The 23,156-nt window shown below is 40.7% G+C and overlaps 1 pseudogene; it reads right to left on the bottom strand.

Moving 5' to 3' along the window:
- Positions 1-21,613: 21,613 nt before the first annotated feature.
- On the bottom strand, positions 21,614-22,040 carry LOC109449741 (large ribosomal subunit protein eL34; annotated as a pseudogene).
- Positions 22,041-23,156: the final 1,116 nt, after the last annotated feature.

Here is a 23,156-nt window from a genome sequence, read left to right as displayed (position 1 = left end):
TTTGCGCCCTCTCCTCACCCAACATGCACACACAGGCAGGCTCCATCAACCTAACACCATTCACCCCTCTCTGGTGATTCTCTGAGACCCACCCACACCCAACTTGTGAGCCCATCCAAGACACTTCCAGTGACTTTTCCATACAAATGGCCTATCTTGGCTCAGGCTGTGGACTTTCCTAAAATCTCTCAAAAGTTCACAAACCCCAAACAAGGAGCATATGGCCTTGAATGCCCCAAGTCCAGCACTAGCTGCAGCTGCCCTCAGTTCACAGCTTAGCATTTCCCAGGCACCCACAAGCCCAGCACAAGTGGTAGCCACCTTTAGATCACTTTGCAGCTCATACCAAGTGGCCTCCTGCAGGGCACAGTCAGAGGCTGAACTTCACCTGCAACAGAGCCCCACCCAAGAGGCTCCAGAGCCAACACACCTAGTGGTCAGCTTCAAACCACAACAGAGCACCACCCAAACACCTCCACAAATGACACATCCAAAGGGCAGAGTGGGAAAGCAAAAGAGCCCTGCTAAAGTGAATCTTGCTCTGCAGGGTCAGTCCCTACACAGCAACTCTTTCATTGTAGTCAGAGCGGGTCCTCACAGCAAATCAGCCTGAGGATCAATCCCTCCCACTGACATGTAAATAGCAACCAAAGGCTCAACTACAATAGGAGGACACACACAGACCACACAATGGACACACCTGGAGCACCTGGCTCAGGTGACCAGGGAGACTGTGCCACTGAACCCCACGGCACACCTACCACATAAGGCCACTCTACTAAGGCTGGAAGACATGGCAGCCCTACCTAATACATAAAAACAAACACAGGGAGGCAACCAAAATAGGGAGACAAAGAAATTTGTCTCAAATAAAAGAACAGAACAAAGCTCCAGAAAAAGAACTAAGCAAAATTGAGACAAGCAATCTACCAGATACAGAGTTCAAAACACTGGTTATAAAGATGTTCAAGGATCTCAGGGAGAACTTCAACAAAGAGATGGGAAGCATAAAAAAGAACCAGTCAGAAATGAAGGATACACTAACTGAAATAAAGAATAAATTAGAGGGACTCAACAGTAGATCAGATGAAGCAGAGTATTGAATAAGTAATCTGGAGGAGAAAGTAGCAGAAAAGAACCAAACAAAAAGACAAAAAGAATCCAAAAAATGAGAATAGTTTAAGAGGCCTCTGGGACAACATCAACTTACCAACATTCACATCATAGGGGTACCAGAAGGAGAAGAGAGAAAGAACAAGGAATTAAAACCCTATTTGAAGAAATAATGACTGAAAACTTTCCTAATCTGGCAAAGGAAATAGACATACAAGCCCAGGAAACACAGAGAGTCCCAAAAAGATGAACCCAAAGAGGCCAACACTAAGACACATTATAATTAAAATGCCAATGGTTAAAGACAAAGAAAGAATCCTAAAAGCACCAAGAGAAAAGGAGTTAGTTACATACAAGGGAGCTCCCATTAAGACTGTCACCTGATTCCTTTCTTTTTTTGTTTGTTTGTTTATTGAGTGTTTATTATGTCCCTGACATAGCAATTTTCAAGCACCATTTCACTTAATTTTCACAATGTTCCTATGAGGTAGTTATTCTCCTCCTCCAACTCATCACCATCTTTACATACTAGGAAACCGAGGCTCATGAGGCCAAATAACTTGGCCAAGGTCACAGAGCTTGGGAGTAACAAAGGCAGGATTCAGAATCAGGTGTCTTCTGCTCCCAGTCCATTATTCCATTGTACCAGGCAGGTTATTTAATCATTTTCTGCTTTAATCTGTGCAGTTATAAATTAATAGTGAGGTTTAAAGTACTGCAGGAAGGAGAATTACATGAGGGACAGATTTTAATCATATTCATACTTAAAATATCATATTCATACTTAAAACATACATTTTCAAGGATTTTACAATGATTCAATGTAGATGTGTAGAAATGGCATGCAGTGAACTTCAGAGTAGGGCTATGAAGGTTTAATGGGTGCCATAATCAAAGGTTTCTTATTTTATTTTATTAATATTTTTATTTAAAATATAACTATGATATAATATTGTATTAGTTTCAGGTGTACATCATGGTTATTCAACATTTATATACCTAGAGAAGTGATCAACCTGAGAAGTCCAGCAACCATCTGACACCATACCTGCTGTCACAATAATATTGACAATATTCCCTATACTGTACGTTACATCCCCCATTAATTATTTCTTTTATACCAGGAAATTTGAACCTCTTGTTGCCTTTCACGTTGCCCCCCATTTAATTTTTCAATTACACTTGACATTCAATATTATTTTATATTAATTTCAGGCATACAGCATAATGGTTAGACATTTGTATGATTTAAGAAGTGATCCCCCTTTCTAGTCTAGTACTCACCTGTCATTATACCTAGTTATTACCATATTATTGACTGTAATCCTTATACTATACCCTACATACCCATGACGTTTTGTAACAACCAATTTGTTCTTTGTAAACCCTTCCCCCTTTTTACCCATTTCCTAACACCGCCCCCCCAATCTGGCAACCATCAAAATGTTCTCTGTATCTATGAGTTTGTTTCTGTTTTGTTTGTTTGTTTATTTTGTTATTTAGATTCCACATATAAGTAAAATCATATTGCATCTGTCTTTCTCTTTCTGACGTACTTTGCTCAGCAAAATACACCCCAGATCCATCCTTGCCGCAGCAGATGGCGAGAACCTATTCCTTCCATGACCAAGCAATATTCCTTTATATATATATATATGTGTGTATAAATATAATATAATATAATATAATATAATATAATATAATATAATATATTATAATATAATATATATGCATGTGTGTGTGTGTATATATATATATATATATCACCTCTTTATCCATTCACCCATCAATGGACACCTAGGCTGCTCCATATCTTGACCACTGTAAACAATGCTGCAATGAATACATGGATGCACATGTCCCCTCAAACTAGCGTTTTGGGTTTCTTCGGATAAACACCCAGAAGTGGAATTACTGGGTCCTTCTTTGTCTCTTGTTATACCCTTTGTTTTAAAGTCATTTTGTCTGGTGTATTGCTACCCCAGCTTTTTAAAATTATTATTATTTCCATTTTCATGAAATAACTTTTCCATCTCTTTACTTTCAGTCTGTATGTGTCTTTCTATCTGAAGCGAGTCTCTTGTAGGCAGCATAAGTAATGGTCTTGTTTTCTTAACCATTCAGCCACCTTATGTTTTCAATTGGAGTATTTAATCCATTTACATTGAAAGTAATTGTTGATAGACATGTAGTTATTGCCATTTTATTATTTATTTATATATATGAATCAAATCAGTATGACAAGGAATGTTAGAGGGAATTCTTTAAGATAAATATATATATGTGTGTGTGTGTGTGTGTATATATATATATATATATATATATATATATATATATATATATATATATGTAAATTCCTGTAACATTTTTTGTCATACTGATTTGATTTTGAAAAACTCCTTTAGCTTTTTCTTGTCTGGGAAGCTGTCCTTCGATTTTAAATGGCAGACTTGTGAAGTAGAGTAATTGTGGTTGTAGGTCCTTGTTTTTCATCACAGTGAATATTTTGTGCCAATCCCTTCTGGCCTGCAAAGTTTCTGTTGAGAAATTGTTTGACAGACTTATGGGAGCTCCCTTGTAGATAACTAACTGCCTTTCTCTTGCTGCTTTTAGGACTCTCTCTTTGTCTTTAAGCTTTGGCATTTTAATTATGTGTCTCGGTGTGGGCCTCTTTGGGTTCATCTTGTTTGAGACTCTCTGCACTTCCTGGGCTTGTTTGTCTATTTCCTTTGCCAGGTTAGAAAAGTTTTCAGTCAGTTTCTTCAAATAGCTTATCGAGCCCTTGCTTTCTCTCTTCTCCTCTGGTACCCCTATGAAGTGAATGTTCTTATGCTTGATGTTGTCCCAAAGGTCTCTTAAATTATTCTCTTTTTTTATTATTCTTTTTTATTTTTGCTGTTCCAATTGGATGTTTTCTGCTAACCTTGTCTTCCAGATAACTGATTCAATTCTCTGCTTCATCTGATCTGCTGGTGGTTCCTTCTAGTGCATTCTTCATTTCAGTTATTGTATTCTTCACTTCTGACTGGTTCTTTTTTATGGTTTATATGTCTTTTTTAAGGCTTACTATCTCTCTGTTGAAGTTGTCACTAAGTTCCTTGAGCATCCTTATAACCATTGTTTTGAACTCTGTGCCTGGTAGGTCGCTTGCCTCCATTTCGTTTAGTTCCTTTTCTGGAGTTTTCTCCTGTGTTTTCATTTCGTTTTATTTTTTTGTTTCCTCATTTGGCTGCCTCTCTGTGTTTGTATCTATGTATTAGATAGATCTGCTATGTTTTCCAGTCTTGGTCAGGTGGCCTTACATAGCAGGTGCCCTGTGGGGCCCAGTGGTTTCCCTGGTCACCTGCTCTGGGTGCTACAGGAGTGTCCTGTTCTAGTTGAGCTTTGATTGCTATTGGCACATCAGTGGGTGGTATTGCCCCTCAGGCTGATTGTCTGTGGGGTTTTGGCCGTGTTCATAGTTTATGAGCTGCTGTGTGGGGGCTTTACCACATGGAAGTGGGAATCACACTCCAGCAGGATTTGGTGCCTGTCGAGACTTGTTTTTGTGTTTGCCACTTGTGGGGCTAATTAGACAGTACTCTGCTCTGGTCTGAAGCCACCCTCCACATATGTTAGTTCTGAGACCTCTTGGGAGGGGCTCTAGTGCAGGCCCAGGTCATCCACTCCCTGTGACTGGTTGGGAACTACCTGGTAGGAGCTACAAAGTGATCTGAAGTTGGTCACTGCCTGTGCTGGACCTGGAGGCACATGGGAGAGGCCACACTATGAACTGTGGACAGCTGCCACTAGTGCTGGGTCTGGGGTAGCTCCACAAAATGCCAGGAAAATCCAAGGCCTGCTGCCACCTGCCAGCTTCCATAAGGTTTAGCCAATAATAATGCCTAAAGGAGTTGGGTATGGTAGGGTCAGTGAGTCACCTGGGTGGAGCAAGCAAAGCTCACCAGACCAGTTCAGATTCAGATTTGCTATAGCATGGGGGAGGGGCTCAACAAAGGAAAGACGGCATCTGTCTGTTGGCTGCATTGGAGGGGGATCCCACAGAGGGAAAGTGGTTACTGTCCCTTCAGTCCTCACTCTGAAATCACACTACTCAGTCTCTCCCCATTAGTCTCTGACATACCCCGAGCCATTCACCCTCTACCAGAGCCTAGGATGAGTGCTCGTGAGGGCCCTTTAAGAGGACATCTGGGTTTCCCCGCAGATTTCTGTCTCAGCCAGCTGGTTTTTCACAGCCAGAAGTTGTGGTGATTCCTCTTCCTGGCACAAGTACTCTGGGCTAGGGAGCCTGCTGTGGGGCTGGGGTCACTTGCTGCTCCACAGGAAACCTCTGTGGCTCAGTTATCTCTCCCAATTTTCAACCACCACACATGGGTGTGGGACTAGCCCTTTTTGTTCTCCACCCCTCTGACCAGTCTCAACATGGCTTCTTTATATTCCTAGTTATAAAACTTCTGTTCAGCTAGACTTCAGATGGTTCTCTAGGTTGATTGCTCTATAATTTAGTTGTAATTTTAATGTGTTCACAGGATGAGGCAAGTACAGTGTTTAGCTACTCCACCAACTTGGATTTCTCAACAGAAACTTTGCAGGTCAGAAGGGATTGGTGTGAAATATTCAAAGCGATTGAAAGCAAGGACCTTCAGCCAGTATTAGTCTACACAGCAAAGCTATCATTTAGAATCGAAGGACAGATAAAGAGCTTCTCAGACAAGATAAAGCTAAAGGAGTTCATGACCACTAAACCAGTATTACAAGGAATTTTAAAGGGATTTCCTTAAGAAGAAACAAACATCAAAAATATGAACAATAAAATGAAAATAACTATGTATCTATCAACAATTCCTTTAAATGTGCATGGATTAAATGCTCCCTCCAAAAGACAGGGTGGCTGAATGGACAAGAAAAGAACACCCTTATATATGCTGCCTACAGGAAACTCACTTTAGATCAAAAAACACACGCAGACTTAAAGGGATGGAAAAAGATATTTCATAAAACAGAAACAGGGGAAAAAATCTGGGGTAGCAATATTTATATCAGACAAAATATTTTAAATAAAATCTGTAACAAGAGACAAAGAAAACCTCAGTAATCCCACTTTGGAGTATTTATCCAAAGAATTCCAAAACACTACTTCGAAGGAAAATGTGCATCCATATGTTCATTGCAGAATTATTTACAATAGCCAAATATGGATGCAACGTGGGGGTCCATCAATGGATGAATGACTAAAGAAGAGGTGGTACATATATACAATGAAATATTATTCAGCCATAAAAAAGAATGAAAATCTTGCCATCTGCAGCAACATAGATGTGCCTAGAGGTTATTGTGCTGACTGGTGTAAGCCAGACAAAGACAAATGCAATATGATTTCACTTACATGTGGAATTTAAAGAGCAAAATAAATGGGGGAAAAAATAAAAACAGAAACAAGCTTATAGATACAGAGAACATTTTGATGGTTGCCAGTTGAGAGGGGTTTGGGAGGATGGGTGAAAAAGGCAAAGGAACTGAAGTACAAATTGGTAGTTACCAAATAGTCACAGGGATGTAAAGTATACCATAAGGAAGTGTGGGGACAGAGCCCCAGAGAATAGTTTACAGGCTCTTGGCCTCACGTGGAAAGGTGCTGGCTCGGCTGTGGCTGATTAGCTGTCGGCTGTGGCTGGTTAGCCGATTGGCCGCTGGTATAACTGCTGCGGCTACGGAGGAGAGCCCAGGATTGCCGAGGATTGCTGAGGATTGCCGAAGAGCCAAGCAGAGCTGAGGAGAGCGGAAGAGAAGAGAGGAACAGGGTCGAGAGAGTGGAGGAGAGTCGTCGGTCGGTTGGTTGGCGGAAAGGCAGACGGCAGGTCACGCGTCCAGTGGGCCTAGCCTCCAGTGAGACCATAGTGGTATGACTCCCCTACCTATGGCTCCATGGGTGTTCCTTTTTGGCCTCACCATATCCTGCGTTCTTGTGTGGGGAGCAGGAGCAGAGACCCCGCAGGCCGCCCGCCTGAAAGATGGCGCAGCGAGCAGGGTCTCCCGCACGACAAATGGTGCAGCGAGCAGGGTCTCCCGCGCAACAAATGGTGCAGCGAGAAGGGTCTCCCGCACGACAGGAAGGTAGTCAATAATATTGTAATAACTGTGTGGTGTCAGATGGGTACTTGACTTATTGGGGTGATAACTTTGTAAGTTATACAGATGTCTAATCACTGTATTGTATACCTGAAACTAATGTAATGTTGTGTGTCAAGTGTAACTGAAAAATAAAAATATCATTTAAAAAACCTGAAATTCTGTACCTATCAAACAATTCCCCATTCTTCCTCCCCCAAGGCAACCACCATTTTCTGTTTCTATGAATTTGACTACTCTGGTAATCTCATGTAAATGGAATCATACAATATTTATCTTTTTCTGACTGACTTATTTCACTTAACTTAATGTCCACCAGGTTTATCCATGTTGTAGCGTGTATCAGAATTTCATTCTGAAAATGCTGAGTAATATTCCATTGTATGTATATACCACATATTATTTATTCATCCATCTGTTATGGGCATTTGAATTGCTTTTATCTTTTGGCTATTGCAAATAATGTTGCTATGAATTTGTGTTCAAATAACTCTTTACTTCAAGAACATGCTTTCAGTTCTATTGGTATATATCCAGAAGTGAAATTGTAATTCTATGGCAATTCTATTTTTAATTCTTTGAGGTATTGCCATACTGTTTTCCACAGTGGCTGTACCATTTTACAATACCACCAACAGTGCACAAGAATTCCAATTTCTTGTCTAACACTTGTTTCTATTGTTTTTAAATGGTGGTCATCTTAACAAGTATACATTTTCTGATGATTAGTGATATTGAACATCTTTTCATGTGCTTGTTGACCATTTGCATATCTTCTTTGAAGAAAGAGTATTTGAATGCCTTTGTTCATATTTAATTGGGTTGTTTTGTTGTTAGATTGTAGGACATATATACAATGGAGATTATATATATAGCCCCTGTATGCATATACGAGGCCTGACGATTAAGTTTGCAAACTTGTTGCAATGATATTGCAAACCTTTTTTTAAAAACAGAGGGATTACTCATTACGAATTTTTGCAAACTGGATAAACAAGTAACCAACTTTACTATTTGGAAGTGCTGAAAAGGCTCTGCATGAAAAAGTTAGATGACCTGAACTTTTTGCCAATAATTCATGGCTCTTGCTTCACAACATTGCAGCGGCTCACACGGCACTGTCTATGAAGGAGTTTTTATCCAGTAAACAAATAACTGTATTGGAACACCCTCGCTACTCACTGATCTGGCCCTCAATGATTTTTTTCTTTACCTAAAGATAAAGGAAATAATGAAAGGCAGACATTTTGATGACACTAGGACATCAAGTGTAATATGACGACAGCTCTGATGGCTATTCCAGAAAAAGAGTTCCAAAATTGCTTTGAAGGGTGGACTAGGCACTGGTGTCTGTGCATAGCTTCTCAAGGGGTGTACTTCAAAAGTGACCATAGTGATATTCAGCAATGAGGTATGTGGCACTTTTTCTAGGATGTGTTCATGAACTTAATTGTCCAACCCCATATATGATTTGCAAATATTATTCCATTTTTCTATTCTGTAAATGTCTTTTCACTCCATTGGTTGTGTCCATTGAGGCACAGTTTTAATTTTGATGTTGTGTAATTTAATCTATTTTTACTTTTTATTTTATTTATTTATTTTATTGGGGAAGGGGAACAGGACTTTATTGGGGAACAGTGTGTACTTCCAGGCCTTTTTTCCAAGTCAAGTTGTTGTCCTTTCACTCTTAGTTGTGGAGGGCGCAGCTCAGCTTCAGGTCCAGTTGCCGTTTCTAGTTGCAGGGGGCACAGCCCACCATCCCTTGCGGGACTTGAGGAATTGAACTGAAAACCTTGTGGTTGAGAGCACACTGGCCCATGTGGGAATCGAACCGGCAGCCTTCGGAGTTAGGAGCATGGAGCTCCAACCGCCTGAGCCACCAGGCAGGCCCCTCTATTTTTACTTTTACTGTCTGTGTCTTTGGTGTCATATTCAAGAAATCATGGTCATAACTTTTCATCTATGCTTTCTTGTAAGAATTTTATAGTTTTGTAGTTTTAGCTCTTACATTTAGGCCTATGATTTATTTTCAGTTAATTCTTATATATGGTGTGAGGAAAGGATCCAACTCCATTCTTTACATATGAATGAATATCCAGTTTTCCCAACGCCATTTGTTGAAAAGATTATCTTTTTCCCATTGAATGGTCTTGGCATTATTGTCAAAAATCATTTGACTATATGTAAGGTTAGATACATAAGAATAGATATGTAGATCAATGGAATAGAACTGAGAGTCCAGAAATAACCATGTGTCTGTGGTTAATTGATTTTAAACAAGAATTCCAAAGCCATTCAATGGGAAAAAATACCATCTTCAATAAATGATGGTGGACAAGTGGATATCCTCAAGCAAAAGAATAAAGTTGGATCCTTACTTCACACCATATACAAAAATTAACTCAAAATGGATGAAAGACCTAAATAAAGGAGCTAAAACCACAAAACTCTGAAAATATAGGTGTAAATGTTTATGATCTTAGATTTATCAGTGATTTCTTAGATATGACATAAAAAACACAGGCAACAAAATAAAAATAGATTAAATTGAACTGTATCAAAACTTTTATCAAAACGGAAGAAAATATTTGTAAACCACATATCTTACAAAGAACTAGTATTTACAATATATAACAAACTCTCAAAATTCAATGGTAAAAAAAATTAAAAATGGGCAAAAAAGATGAACAGACAGTTTACTAAATAAATTATACAGATGGTAAATAAACATATAAAGAGATGTTCAATTCATAGAACCAGAGAGTAGAACTGTGGTTGCCAGGAGTAGGAGAGTGGAAGAAATGGGAGACAGTGGTCAAAGGGTCTAGACATTAAGTTGTAAGATGAATAAGTTCTGAGGATGTGATTATAATTAATGATAATGTGATGTATACTTGAGATTTGCTAAAAGAGTAGATCTTAAGTGTTCTTAACAAACCCACACACACAGTGATGGAGGTGTCAGTTGTGGTAATCACTTCACATTGTATACGTACATCAAATCATCATGTTGTACACCTTAAAAAAACCATCATGTACAAACTAAATATATCGGATTTTCATTTGTGAGTCATACCTTGATAAAGCTGGAAAATAATCATGTTCAACATTATTAGTCATTAGGGAAACTCAAATTGAAACAGCAATGAGATACCACCAACAGAATGGCCAAAATAAAAAAAACAGTTATGCTACCAAATGTTGAAGATGCAGAAAAACTCATCACTCATACAGCAGTGGAAGGAATGTCAAATGGTCCGGCCACTCTGGGAAATAATTTGGCACTTTCTTTAAAAACTAAAATGCAACTGCCATATCACCCAGCAAGTGTACTTTTTGGTTTTTGTCACTGAGAAATAAAAACTGATGTTCACACAAAAAAACTGTACACAGATGTTCATAGCAGCTTTATTTGCAATTTCCCCAAACTGGGAATAGCTTACATTTCCTTCAACAGGTGAAAGCTAAACAAACATATTAGGTGACTTTGTATGTACCACAAAATACCACAGACTGGGTGATTTAAACAACATAAACATATTCTTACCATTCTGGAGGCTGAGAAGTCCAAGATCAAGGTTCCAACAGGGATTGGTGACAGCTTTGTTCCTGGCTCACTGAGTATTCACACACACACAGAGAGAGAGATCTTTGGTGTTTCTTCCTCATTTATAAAGACAGGGCTATCAGATTCTATCAGATCAGGGCCCCACCCTTATGACTTCACTTAACCTCAATCACATCCTAAAAGCCCTATTTCCAGAACAGCCAGATGGAGGTTAGGGCTTCAATATCTGAATTTTAGGGAAATACAATTCAGTCCATAGTTCTATGGAATACTACTCAGCAATAAGAAAGGAATGACCTGTGACCTATTGTTACACACAACTTGGATAAGTCTCCAGGCAATTGTGCTGAATGAAACAAGGTAGATGAGGGTAAAGGGGATCAAATATATGGTGATGGAAGGAGAACTGACTCTGGGTGGTGAACACACAATGGGATTTATAGATGATGTAATACAAAATTGTACAACTGAAATCTATGTAACTTTACTAACAATTGTCACCCCAATAAACTTTAATTAAAAAGAGAAAGAAGAAAGAAAGAAAGAAAGAAAGAAAGAAAGAAAGAAAGAAAGAAAGAAAGAAAGAAAGAAAGAAAGAAGCCAATCTTAAAGAGCTATGTACGGTATGATTCCATTTATATAACACTTTGAAATGACAAAATTTTAGAACTAGAGAAGAGAGTAGAACTGTATTTCCCCGAAAATAAGATCAAGTCTTATACTAATTTTTGCTCCAAAAGATGCATTGGGCTTATTTTCAGGGGATGTCTTATTTTTTCATGTACAACAATCTACATTAATTTATTCAGGTACAAAAATCTACATTTATTCAAATATAGTCACATCATCTTCTTCTGGAATATCGTCATAACTCTCCAAACCCTGGCTTGAATTTTTTGTGACGCCATTTCCTGTAGAACCATTGGCCCCAATCTCTCATGTCCAGCAATAGAGCTCTCCTTAAATGAGCACTTCTTGTCCATGTAGCCCGCTCATAGTGCACTGGCAACACAGCTGTCAGTGATTTTACCCCATGAATTCTTCACCCAAGTCACGACCTCTTACAGGCTAGGCTTCACAAAGTTTCCACGCTGATTTCTCTCCATTCTATTTTCAATGCAGTCATTGATTTCCAGGTGCAAATGGTCCTTGAATGGCTTGTTTATTGCCATATCAAGAATCTGGAGACAGGCAGTCATTCCTGCAGGAATAATTATTTGATCTATTCTTCTCTCTGCAAAGAAGTTCTTCATGTCTTTAGCGCAGTGCGTGCTGGCTGAATCCCAGACTAGCAGACCTCTTTGGCCACCTCGCAAAACAAGTGGCAGCGTTAAATCGACCCACTTCCTTGTAACCGCTTGTGTGCACCAGGCTTTTTTCGTTTCAAGAACATAAATGCCTGAAACACATTCAACCTTATCTTTCTCGCCCTTAGTGATGATTAGAGGTGGGGTTTTCTTTCCACCAATAAGAATTGCCAAAATACAGGTAACACATGCACTTTCGTAACCAGTGGAGGGAATGTAGATTGACGAGGCACCCCTCTTATCAATTGTCATTTGAGGTCCTTGGCCCATAAGCACTGCAGTTTCATCCATAGCAATCATGTTGGAGAGTTGGTATCTAGAAAAGTCGATGCCATCAACAAAAGACTTGAATGCAAGTGCACGTTTAATAACTTCAGCGTCTTCCAGCTTGAACAGTGTTGGCGATCTTCTTAGAGACAATTCCTATTGCTGAAGGAAACCATCCAGCCAGTGTTGTGATGTTTTGAATTCTTCTGGGGATATTTCTAACTGTGGTGCCATTGCAAGGGCAAATGCTTGAATATCAGCCCTGTGCACAACCAAAGCCTTTGTTCTCCTGTCAGCAATCCTTTCACAGATGATGTCTTCCAGCTCAGGAAATAATGGTTACCGACCTGATCCACACTTTTGCTTCTTAGCATTTCCCTCATCCACCTGTTGACTGAGGTTATCGTACTCTGCTCACCATTTTTGGACCATTAGGAGATCCAAATTCTCTTTGCAGAAAGCCGTAAGATTCTTGCTTTGGGAGTCCTCCATGATTCCTTTCTTGTACTCGATGGAATAGCTCTTTCTTTTTGCACTCATCTTGTCTGGGGGGCAAAATATTATTCCCTTTAAATCTACCATTAAATCAAGTGTTAACTGAAGACTTATGAGACAGGAGTGGCAACAAAAATGATGACAGTTAAGAATGATGGTCCACACAAAAGCGACGAAAAATTGTAGGCACCAAAGTTCAGAAAACGTTTCTTTATTTCACACGAGTGCATTAAGTACATCCGTTACAACACACGACATATTGAATTATGAAGATTCATATTATCCACAACCACGTCTGTTGATTATCAAGTGTGCACGTTATTTGTACATTGTATCTGTACTCCGATTGGTCATTCGGCAATAAGTCTCGAGTTCAGCTGTTTACATAGGCGTTTACCTCTCGTCCGAAGGCGCCCACTTGGGTATTTACAAATAGTTAATTATCATTTACATTATCATTTATTTGAAGTATTAATGTCAATGATATTATTTATCCATATTTATATATTAATATTATTATTTTATAATTCAATCATCTGTTGTGTGTTGCAACGGATGTACTAAATGTTTCCGTCTGGCTGACAATCTTAACTGGGGCTTATTTTGGGGGTAGGGCTTATATTACAAGCATCCTGAAAAATTATGCTAAGGCTTAATTTCTGGTTAGGTCTTATTTTGGGGGCAATACGGTAGTTGCCAAGGATAGGGCTAGAGAAGAGGGCTGTGGGGCCAGAGGAAGGAGATATGGTAGAGACATGAACCCACACAGGTGATAACAATTGTAAAGAACTTAACACACACACGGTGCACAATTATTGAGTGTAACTAAAATGGGGGAAAACCAACAAGACTGGTGAATTTTATCAGTGTCAATCTCCTGGTTGTGATATTATATTATAGCCTTGCAGAACATTAATCACCGATGGAAACTGGGCAGGTTGTAACTGGATCTGTCTGAATTCTTTTTTACAACTACCTGCTAACTTACAATGATCTCACTCCACATTTCAATGTCTAAAATGTGTAATGTTTAGTTTGCAAATTGTATAAAGATCATGCTTAACAGAACTTTGCTCTTTCACACTTTCCTGTTTTTAAAAGTTAACCCAAAGTTCTTTGAATATTTTTTTTCCTTTTTTTCCAGTGTTTTTTCTTTCATGAATTCCATTTTTGTGTTTTCTATTTTTATCAGGATGTTGACTTGACTTCATTGTTAATGGCCTAAAGCAGGAATTAGCAAACTTTGGCTACACAGGCCAAATGTGGCTCACCATCTGTTTCTGTAAAGTTTTCCTGTAGATCAGACAGTCCATTCATTTATTATGCCTGCCCATGGCTGCGTCATGCTACAATAGCTGAGCTGAGTAGTTGTGACAAAGACCTAAAGGCACACCAAGCATAAAATATTTACTGTCTTGTCCTTTACAGAAAAAGTACATCGTCCTGGTCTAAAGGATTCAAAAATAAAATGCATTTTAAAAAATGTACAAAATTTTAATATTTCCATCAGAGAGTAAATTAAATATTTAAAAATTAAAATTTATTTTGCGGGTTTTCAATTACTTTTAAATCTCAAAATTATCTCCTAAAATTAAAAGTCAAAATATAAATTGTAATGAATGACTATCAAAGTTTTACAGAATATTATTTAAATAATGCTGTTTTTTGTCAATAATGTTATTTTGAAATTTTAAATATTTTATAAAAATACAATGCTTAGCAATTCTAGTGTTTGTTGTCAGTGTAAAGAATCAGTTTTATGCTTCATCCTTGTTACATCTGATCTTACACAAATAGACATTTAAGAGTAATAACTGTTTATTATTCGGAATGTTCTTCAGTTGCCACATACAGAACGTGGTGAGTACTTGGCTAAGCTGCCAGTAGAGCAAGAACCACAAATTAGAGAAGTAAGAAGCTGGACTCGGAACCCTGGGACACAGCAATGCATATGCAGGTGCCTGCTGCTTCAGTGCTACCTGGCTTTGTCCACAGGAAGGGCTTGACTAATCATTAAGTAGTCTTTTCTTTTCTTGTCATGTTCCTACTGCTCCAATCTTCCCTGCTCTCTGAAGCAGAATCTGCCTGCAATGCTGGCCCGACCGAGCAACAACCTTCCTGGCACTGGGAGTGGACGCCTTTTACACAGCACTGTAAGGGCTTGGCGTCATGTGTTAGTGGAATCCACCTCGACTGTCACCTGATTGATCTCCCTGAAACTTTATTTATGGAAACTTGCACGGTTCGCAACTGCTCACACGATGAAGTTTAAAGTCCTAGCAAGAAAGACCCTTAGTACCAGCTCCAAAGACCTCTTGAATTTGGCTTTCAGGGCTCCTTCCTGTGACTTCTGCTCTCACATGTTACCTGCACACTCCTGTTTTTATCTTGGCGTTTCCTCCCTTCATGAACATTAGCAAATAAACTCCTATTTTTATCTTGGTTAACTTGTCACTTGGTTGTCTTCCCCGGGATATAAGCCCTCCAGGGAGAGAGGGGCCTTTTCTTCTTGGCTCCTGTTAGAGTCCCAGCACCTAGCATAAGCCTGGTCAACAGGACACCCTCCACGTCTGTCAAATAGATAACTGTCTATTTATTTCACAACTGCTCAAACCCACTAACATATTTATGCACTTTTTCTGCTGTTGGGGTGTGTGAACTTACAGCAGAAGGCATCTTTAGTTGCATTATTTTAGACCAGGGATGGGTCTGAATGTTGCTTTATCACTTTCAAGGATGTCACTTTATTGCCTGGAACTTTAGTTCAACAAGAATATTTTGTTTTTCAAGAACTTTTGTATTAAACATCTGAATGAACCCCCAATCACAAACTGCTCACTGACATGTGCCCAACATGTAAGGAAGCTGTGTGGAGAGTGCCATGTGGGATGTGGGGAGGGATGGGGTAGCAGGCAGCTCAGGGTATGTGCCCCTCAGGGACATGGGCTCAGTGCAGTCATGACTTCTAGTTTGCCTACATAACATTTCTTTTTTATAAAATAATTTTTATCAATTATAGTTGACATGCAATATTATATTAGTCTCAGGAGTACAACATGGTGATTAGACATTTATATACCTTATGAAGGGATCACCTCAATAGATCTAGTACCCACCTGACACCACACATCGTTACTATGATATTATTGACTATATTCCCTATGCTGTTTTGTAACTACCAATTTGTACTTAATCCCTTCTCCCTTTTCACCCATCCTTTCAACCCCCCTCCCATCTGGCAAACCAAATTGTTCTCAGTAGCTATGAATTTATTTCTCTTTTGTTTGTTTATTTATTTTGTTTTTAATTCCATATATAAGTGAATCATATGACACTTGTCTTTCTCTGTCTGACTGATTTCACTTAGCACAATACCCTCTAGGTTATCTGTGTTGTTGCAGATGGCAAGATTTCATTCTTTTTTATGGCAAAGTAATATTCCACTATCTACAGTGCTTCCATATCTTGGCTATTGTTAATAATGCTGCAATGAACATATAGATGAATATGATTTTTCGAATTGGTGTTTTGGGTTTCTTCAGATAAATACCCAGAAGTGGGATTACTGGGTCCTTCTTTGTTTCTTGTTTTAAAGTCCATTTTATCTGATATAAGTATTTTTATGCCAGCTTTTCTGTTCCATTTCCATTTTTCATGAAATGTCTTTTTCCATCCCTTTACTTGAACTCTGTGTGTGTGTGTTTTGATCTGAAGCGCATCATATATGAGGGTCTTGTATTCTTATCCATTCAGCCACCTTATATCTTTTTATTGGAGCATTTAATCCATTTACATTTAAAGGAATTGTTGATAGATATGTAGTTATTGTCATTTTATTATTCATATTTTTTGTCTTGTTTTTGTCTTCTTATTCTTAAAGAAGTCTCTGTAAAATTTCTTGTAATATTGGTTTGGTGGTGATGAACTCCTTTAGTTTTTGGTTGTCTGGAAAGCTTTTTATTTCTCCTTTGATTCTAAATGATAGCTTTGCTGGTAGAGTAATCTTGGTTGTAGGTCCTTGTTTTTCATCACTTTGAATGTTTCATGACAGTCTCTTCCCTGTTGAGAAATCAGCTGACAGTCTTATGGGAGCTCCCTTGTATGTAACTAACTGCTTTGCTCTTGCTGCTTTTAAGATTCTCTCTGTCTTTAACTTTTGGCATTTTAATTATGATGTGTCTTACGTGGGACTGTTTGGGTTCATCTTGTTTGGGACTCTCTGCACTTCCTGGATTTGTATGTCTATTTCCTTTGCCAGATTAGGAAAGTTTTCAGTCATTGTTTCTTCAGATAGGTTTTCCTTGCTCTCTCTTTTCTTCAAATAGATTTACCTTGCACTCTGTTTTCTTTTTCTTGTACCCCTATGATGTGAATGTTAGTACACATGATGTTGTCCCATCCTTAAACTATCCTCATTTTTTTAATTCTTTTTTCTTTTTGCTGTTTTGATGGAGTGTTTTCTGCTTCCTTCCAGATCGCTGATTCAGTCCTCTGCTTCATCTAATCTACTGTTGATTCCCTCTAATTTATTCTTTATTTCAGTTATTGTATTTTTCATTTCTGACTGGTTCTTTTTTGTGCTTTCTATCTCCGTTTTTTTGTTGTTGTTTCCTATTCTTTGTTAAAGTACTCACTGAGATCATTGATTATCTTTATAACCAGTATTTTGAACTCTGTATCTGGTAGATTTCTTATCTCCATTTTGTTTAGTTCTTTTTCTGGAGCTTTGTTCTATTCTTTCATTTGGGTCATATATGTCTCCCCATTTTGGCTGATTCCTTGTGCTTGTTTCTATGTATTAGGTAGAGCTGCTGTGTCTCTGGTCTTTGTAGAGTGGCCTAATGCAGTAGTTATCCTGTGAGATCCAGTGGCTCAGTCTCCCTGATCACCTAAGCTGGGTACTGCAGGTGTGTTCCTTGTGTGGGTTGTGTGTGGCCTCCTGTAGTCATTGAACCTTGGTTGCTGTTTGCATGTCAATGGGAGGGATTGATCCTCAGGCTGATTGGCTGTGAGGACTGGTGCTGACTACAGTGGAGGAGCTATTGTGCAAGGGCTGAACCTATTGAGCAGGATTCACTTTAGCCGGCTTCTGGTGCCTGCCCCGTCTGCTCTTTGGGTGTGTCACTTGTTGAGATGATTGGGTGGTCAGAAGCTGGCCACCAGGTGTGTTAGTTTTGGGGCCTCTGGTGAGGGGCTCTGTTGCAGGCCAAGGTCAGCCACAGCATGTGTCCTGCCAGGGGCCACTTGGTATGAGCTATAAAGCGATATGCAGATGGTTGCCTTTTGTGCTGGACTTGAAAGTGCTTGGGAGTGGCTAAGTCTGGGGCTGCTTAGCAAGCCAGATGCTGCTTGTTTGGGGTTTGTGAACCTTTGAGAGATTTTAGGAAAGTCTGAAGCCTGAGCCAAGACAGGCCATTTGTATGGAAAAGTCACTGGAAGTGTCTTGGGTAGGCCAACAAGTTGGGTGGGCTGCGGTCTCAGAACATCACCAGAGATGGGCGAAGGTTTTAGTCAGGTTGATAGAAACTCAGATATGGCACCTGGCTGTGTGTGCATGCTGGGTGGGGGGAGAGCTCAACAAAGGAACTTTGTTACTTTGGCCAGCACTTCTGTCTGGGAGGAATCTGCCCCTCGAGCCCTCTTTCAGAAACCAGACAATTCAGTTCCTTCCCCTATGTCCATAGTGCCTTTCGAGCTGCTGTCCCAGTGCTGAAGCTCAGAGAAAGTGGGTCCATCAGCAGTAAGTCCATGCACAGGCCCGTTAAGAGGAGCACTTGGGACTCCAGCATCACTCTGTCTCACTCAGCTACAATGCCCACTAATTTTCACAGCCAGAAGTTGTGGGGACTTCTCTCCTCAGCACTGAAACCATGGTGTGAGGAGCCTGGTGTCAGGCTAGGACCCATTGCTCCTCAGGGTGGACCTCTGTAGCTGAGATATCCCTCCCAATTTTTAACTGCCATTGAGACCGGCCTGTTCTTTGCCTCCGCTGCTCTGACCAGTCTCAATGTGTCTTCTTCTGTATGTCCTTAGTTGTAGGACTTCTGTTCTGCTGCACTTCAGGTGATTCTCAGTGATGGTTGTTCTGTATTTTAGTTGTAATTTTGATGTGATCCAGAGAAGAGGCAAGCACAGCATTTACCTACTCCATTCTGTCATTTTGATCAGATCCCATTAGTTTCTAAAATTTCTGTATTCTAAAATCATTGTGGTCCAAATACAACACAGACCAACATTTTAAAAAAATGAACCTTAGATGTATAGACTTGGGTAAATCATAACCCTTGGTTCATGACATATTCTCATCATTGAGCCATGCACAATCCTCATTTCATTTCATTCATTCATTCATTCATTCATTCATTCATTCCAAGCTATCAGTTTGCAGCCTCTGGACTATATAGGATGCTAATTACAAGTGCATGTTAAGTGGGTAAACAATGTCCCTGCAATTGCTGTTTATATGGCTAATTAACTCAGCAAGTCTTTTCTCAGTGGTAACACAGGACCATGGTTATAATGCAAGCTCTAGTGGGAGACTGCCTGGGTTTGTATCTATATTCTAGGTTATGCGTTCAAACACAGGTGAATTACTTCATCTCTCTGGGCCTCATTTTTCTCACTTGCCCCATTGGGTTATACCCTGTAAGGCCATTGAAAACATTAAGGGAGATAATCCATGTTAAAAGCACTTAAAAGAGTGCATACAAAAAGCACTCAGTTAACATTGGCTACTATTCTCATTATGCTAAGGAGAGGGAGAGGCTGACTTCTGTGCCCATCTCATACTGCTAGTGATGCATGAATTACAATCATACACTAGCAAGGAATTGTGGCAGACCTGGAAGTGGAAAAGACCTTTCTGGCTCAAATGAGGATCATGTATCAGGCTGGAAAGTCAGAGAACACAGCTTCTCTTCCACAATCATCTTCTGTTACCTGATGATTCTTTTTGCAGCATTTGGCCAGAACATCCCATTGCCCTTTCTACATAGGCTGAGTTAGTGGTCCACAAACTTGACTGTGCATTAGAATTGCCTGTTCATTAAAAGAGATCATTAAAACAGAGTTTCAGACTTTCAGATTCAGGAGGCTGGAGGGAGGGGGCCGCTATGTATTTCAAACAAGTTCCCAGGTAGTGCTACTGCTGGTCCAGGGACCACGCTTTGAGAGCCACTAGAGTAAGCAATTAACCATGATGGGGGACAAGAGGCAGTCAGGGAAGGCTTCCCGGAGGTGAAGCAAAACTCAGCTTGCCAGATGAAGAAGACAAAGCAGAGGGAACAAAGACACAGGTGGGAGTGCCCAGGGTGTGCAGGGAAAGACACAGATGAAGCTGGCTGGTCCCAGGCACCAGGTACAGGCCCTTGAAGGCCAGGTGGGAGGTCCTGGCCCCACTTGCCCGACCTCTTTAAGTAGAGGATCCCTGTAGAACCTGGGAGACATGAGCAGAACCAGCAGCAGCACGAGGGCTGGTTTAGGGACAGCCCAGGCAAGACAACAAGGAGCAGCTGTAGGACGAAAGCAGAAAGCCTGACCCTCAGCCAAGGTGAGTCTCACCCTCCTGTAAAGTCTGGAGGATTTCTTCTGTGATGCTTTTTTCAAACTAGGGATTGAGACCCATGACTTCCAAATGCATGAAATGAAGTAGTGGGTGGTACCAGCATTTAAAAAAAAAAAAAATGAATTAGAAGAGAATGGAATAAAAACAATCGGAGCCCATTACACAGAACCAAAGACCTGTTTCAGGTTTGTGTGCATGGTTGTGCACTGCATCAGGATGTATGTGGGTTTGTGGGGGCAGGGCCCCAGAAAGCAGTTTCCAGGCTCTCGGCCTCACATAGACAGGTGCTGGCTCAGGTAGTAAATGGCCATCAATGTGATTGGATGGCCAGCAGCTGTGGCTAGTTGGCCGCCAGCTGTAACCAGTGAGCCATTGGCCACTAATATAACTGCTGTGGCTATGCTAGAAGAGAGAAAGAATGGGGGCTAGTAAGAAGATGGCGGCTGGGCTGGCAAGCGTGGATGGCAGTTTGCGGACAGTGTGGATCCAGCCTCCAGTGAGAGTATAGTGCCGCCAGAGAGAATATAGTGGTATGACTCCCCTACCTATGGCTCCGTGGGTGTTCCTTTTTGGCCTCACCATATCCTGCGTTCTTGTGTGGGGAGTGGGAGCAGAGACCCCGCAGGCCTCCCAGCACGACAGGGTTAGTCAAAGAGATCTCAGAACCCGGGCTCTGTGCAGTTTTCTGTTCACTGACCCAACCCAGGAGGGGCCTCTACCTGCCTGTGAGACCCCCATTTAGGCCTCTGACCTGCAGTAGAGAAGATGAGGCCCTATGGAACCCCAGAACAAGAAGGGCTGAAGGGAGGGTAGAGGAGGGGAACACAGAGAGCGACACAGGGTTTCCAGAGGGAGGGCTTAGCGTGAAATGAGGCACTCAGGGAGGCTTTATGGAGATGGAGTTGAGTCTGATCTGACAGCAGGGTGTTTGGGAAGAGGGAAGAGAGCCTGCAAATAAATGTAGTTAAGAAGTTGCCAAGAAGCACTGAGAATGGTACAGGATGTGAGAAAGTAAATAGGTTTTAAAAAGCAAACTGAGGCCCAACAAAGATACAAAATCCTAATAGAGCTTGGAGGAGCCTCAAATATTAGCCAACACATTCAAGTTAGAGCTGAGGGGGCTGAGCCTGTGTGCCCAGGACCTGCCTGGAACACAAACACAGGTCTTTTTTTTTTTTTTTTTTCCTTTTAATTATTTTTATTACTCAAAAAAAGCTTCATTTTTTTATTTAGCTTTCTGACTCTGTGCTTGTGCCTTCAAAACTTTCACAACGATTTTCTGCTCCTCGATAAGGAAAGCACGCTTGATCCTGTCACGGACACATTTAGCACACATGGATCCACCATAGGCCCTGCTGACATGTTTTTTCGTTTTAGACAACCTCATTAGAATTTTAGTTTTCGCAGCACGAACTCCACGAGGTCAGCCTGGGCACATGCCACATGCAGATTTTGGTGCGTTCCCAACCTTCTTCGTATAAAGGTAAATAACTCTATCACCAGGGGTACGGGACAGCCTAGTTCCGTTAGAGGCTGTATTGTAGGACAGCCTCCTACGGTATGTCAAACGCTGGACCATTCTGAATGCCTGTAGCCACCGTCCCCGGAAGAGGAACAAACACAGGTCTTGAAGGCTTCAGTGCTCTTCTGCCACCGTGTTCAGACTCCAAATACTGGCTCGAGGCTCAACTCCACCTTGCCTACATCAGGGATTCTATAAACAGCAGGGAAGGATAGTAGGTTGGGACCCTGACTGACAATATTCTGGGTGCTGTAGCCATATCCTGCCTAATTACCCCTCCCCTCACCAGGTGAGAAACACTAAGGCCTGAGTCAGAAACCCACTCCCTTTGGTTCTGCCAAGTATGTCAGCAAATCTTTATCAAGAGTTTCACAACACTGTAATCGGGGCTTAGTCTGTAAAAACAAATACAGTTCCTTTTTCTTTTGTGTGGGGGCCTCTATCCAGTCTACTATTCCCACTGCCTCTGGGACAGCACACACCCAAACCCCATCCACGCTGATGGACATCGTGCTTACAACCTGCAGGTCTTTAGGCTGTGCTAAGGTCAGATGGTCTCATTTCACATGTTAAGAAACACTTCAGAGTGGTGCTGTGGTCGCAGGTGTGGCCCTGCCGGCTGGTCCAAGCTCCTATCAGAGGCTTCTTGAAGTTCTTGTGAGAGACGAAAAACTTACCTTGTACTTGTGACAGTCCCAAAGGAAGGCCAGCAATTTCAGTGTGGAATTGTCTTTGATGATATAATTTTCTATCTGTTAAATGACCCTATTCTAGTGAAAAGAAACTTCACCTGTCTAGGAAACTGCTCAGAAATTCATAGAAACAAACAGACAAAATGATGGCAAAGCTTTAAAAAATAACGAGAAAAAGCCCAAGTCACTTATGTTGTCCTCTCTCCTTCAACTGATTTAACGTCACCAAAGCCTGGTGTGTTTCAGCATGGATGCAGACACAGGTGGCCTGGGGGTGCCCACAATGCATGCATGGCCACTCGCACTGGACGACTCTGCGTTCAACTTCTTTTTATGCTACATATGTACATAACATCACAAGTCACATCTGATTTCTCGTATCCACCCTGGCTGAGGCAGAAAAAGGATAAACAGCACATGCTGTTGCAAACATCCTTCCAAAATGTTAATTATTGCATCATTATGTTCGCTATTTTACTTGTCATGTACCATTAGA

This window comes from Rhinolophus sinicus, linkage group LG03, assembly GCF_036562045.2.
Source record: "Rhinolophus sinicus isolate RSC01 linkage group LG03, ASM3656204v1, whole genome shotgun sequence".
Taxonomy (NCBI): Eukaryota; Metazoa; Chordata; class Mammalia; order Chiroptera; family Rhinolophidae; genus Rhinolophus; species Rhinolophus sinicus.
Note: the sequence above shows the minus strand (reverse complement) of the source record. Positions and strands in the feature narration are given on the sequence as shown.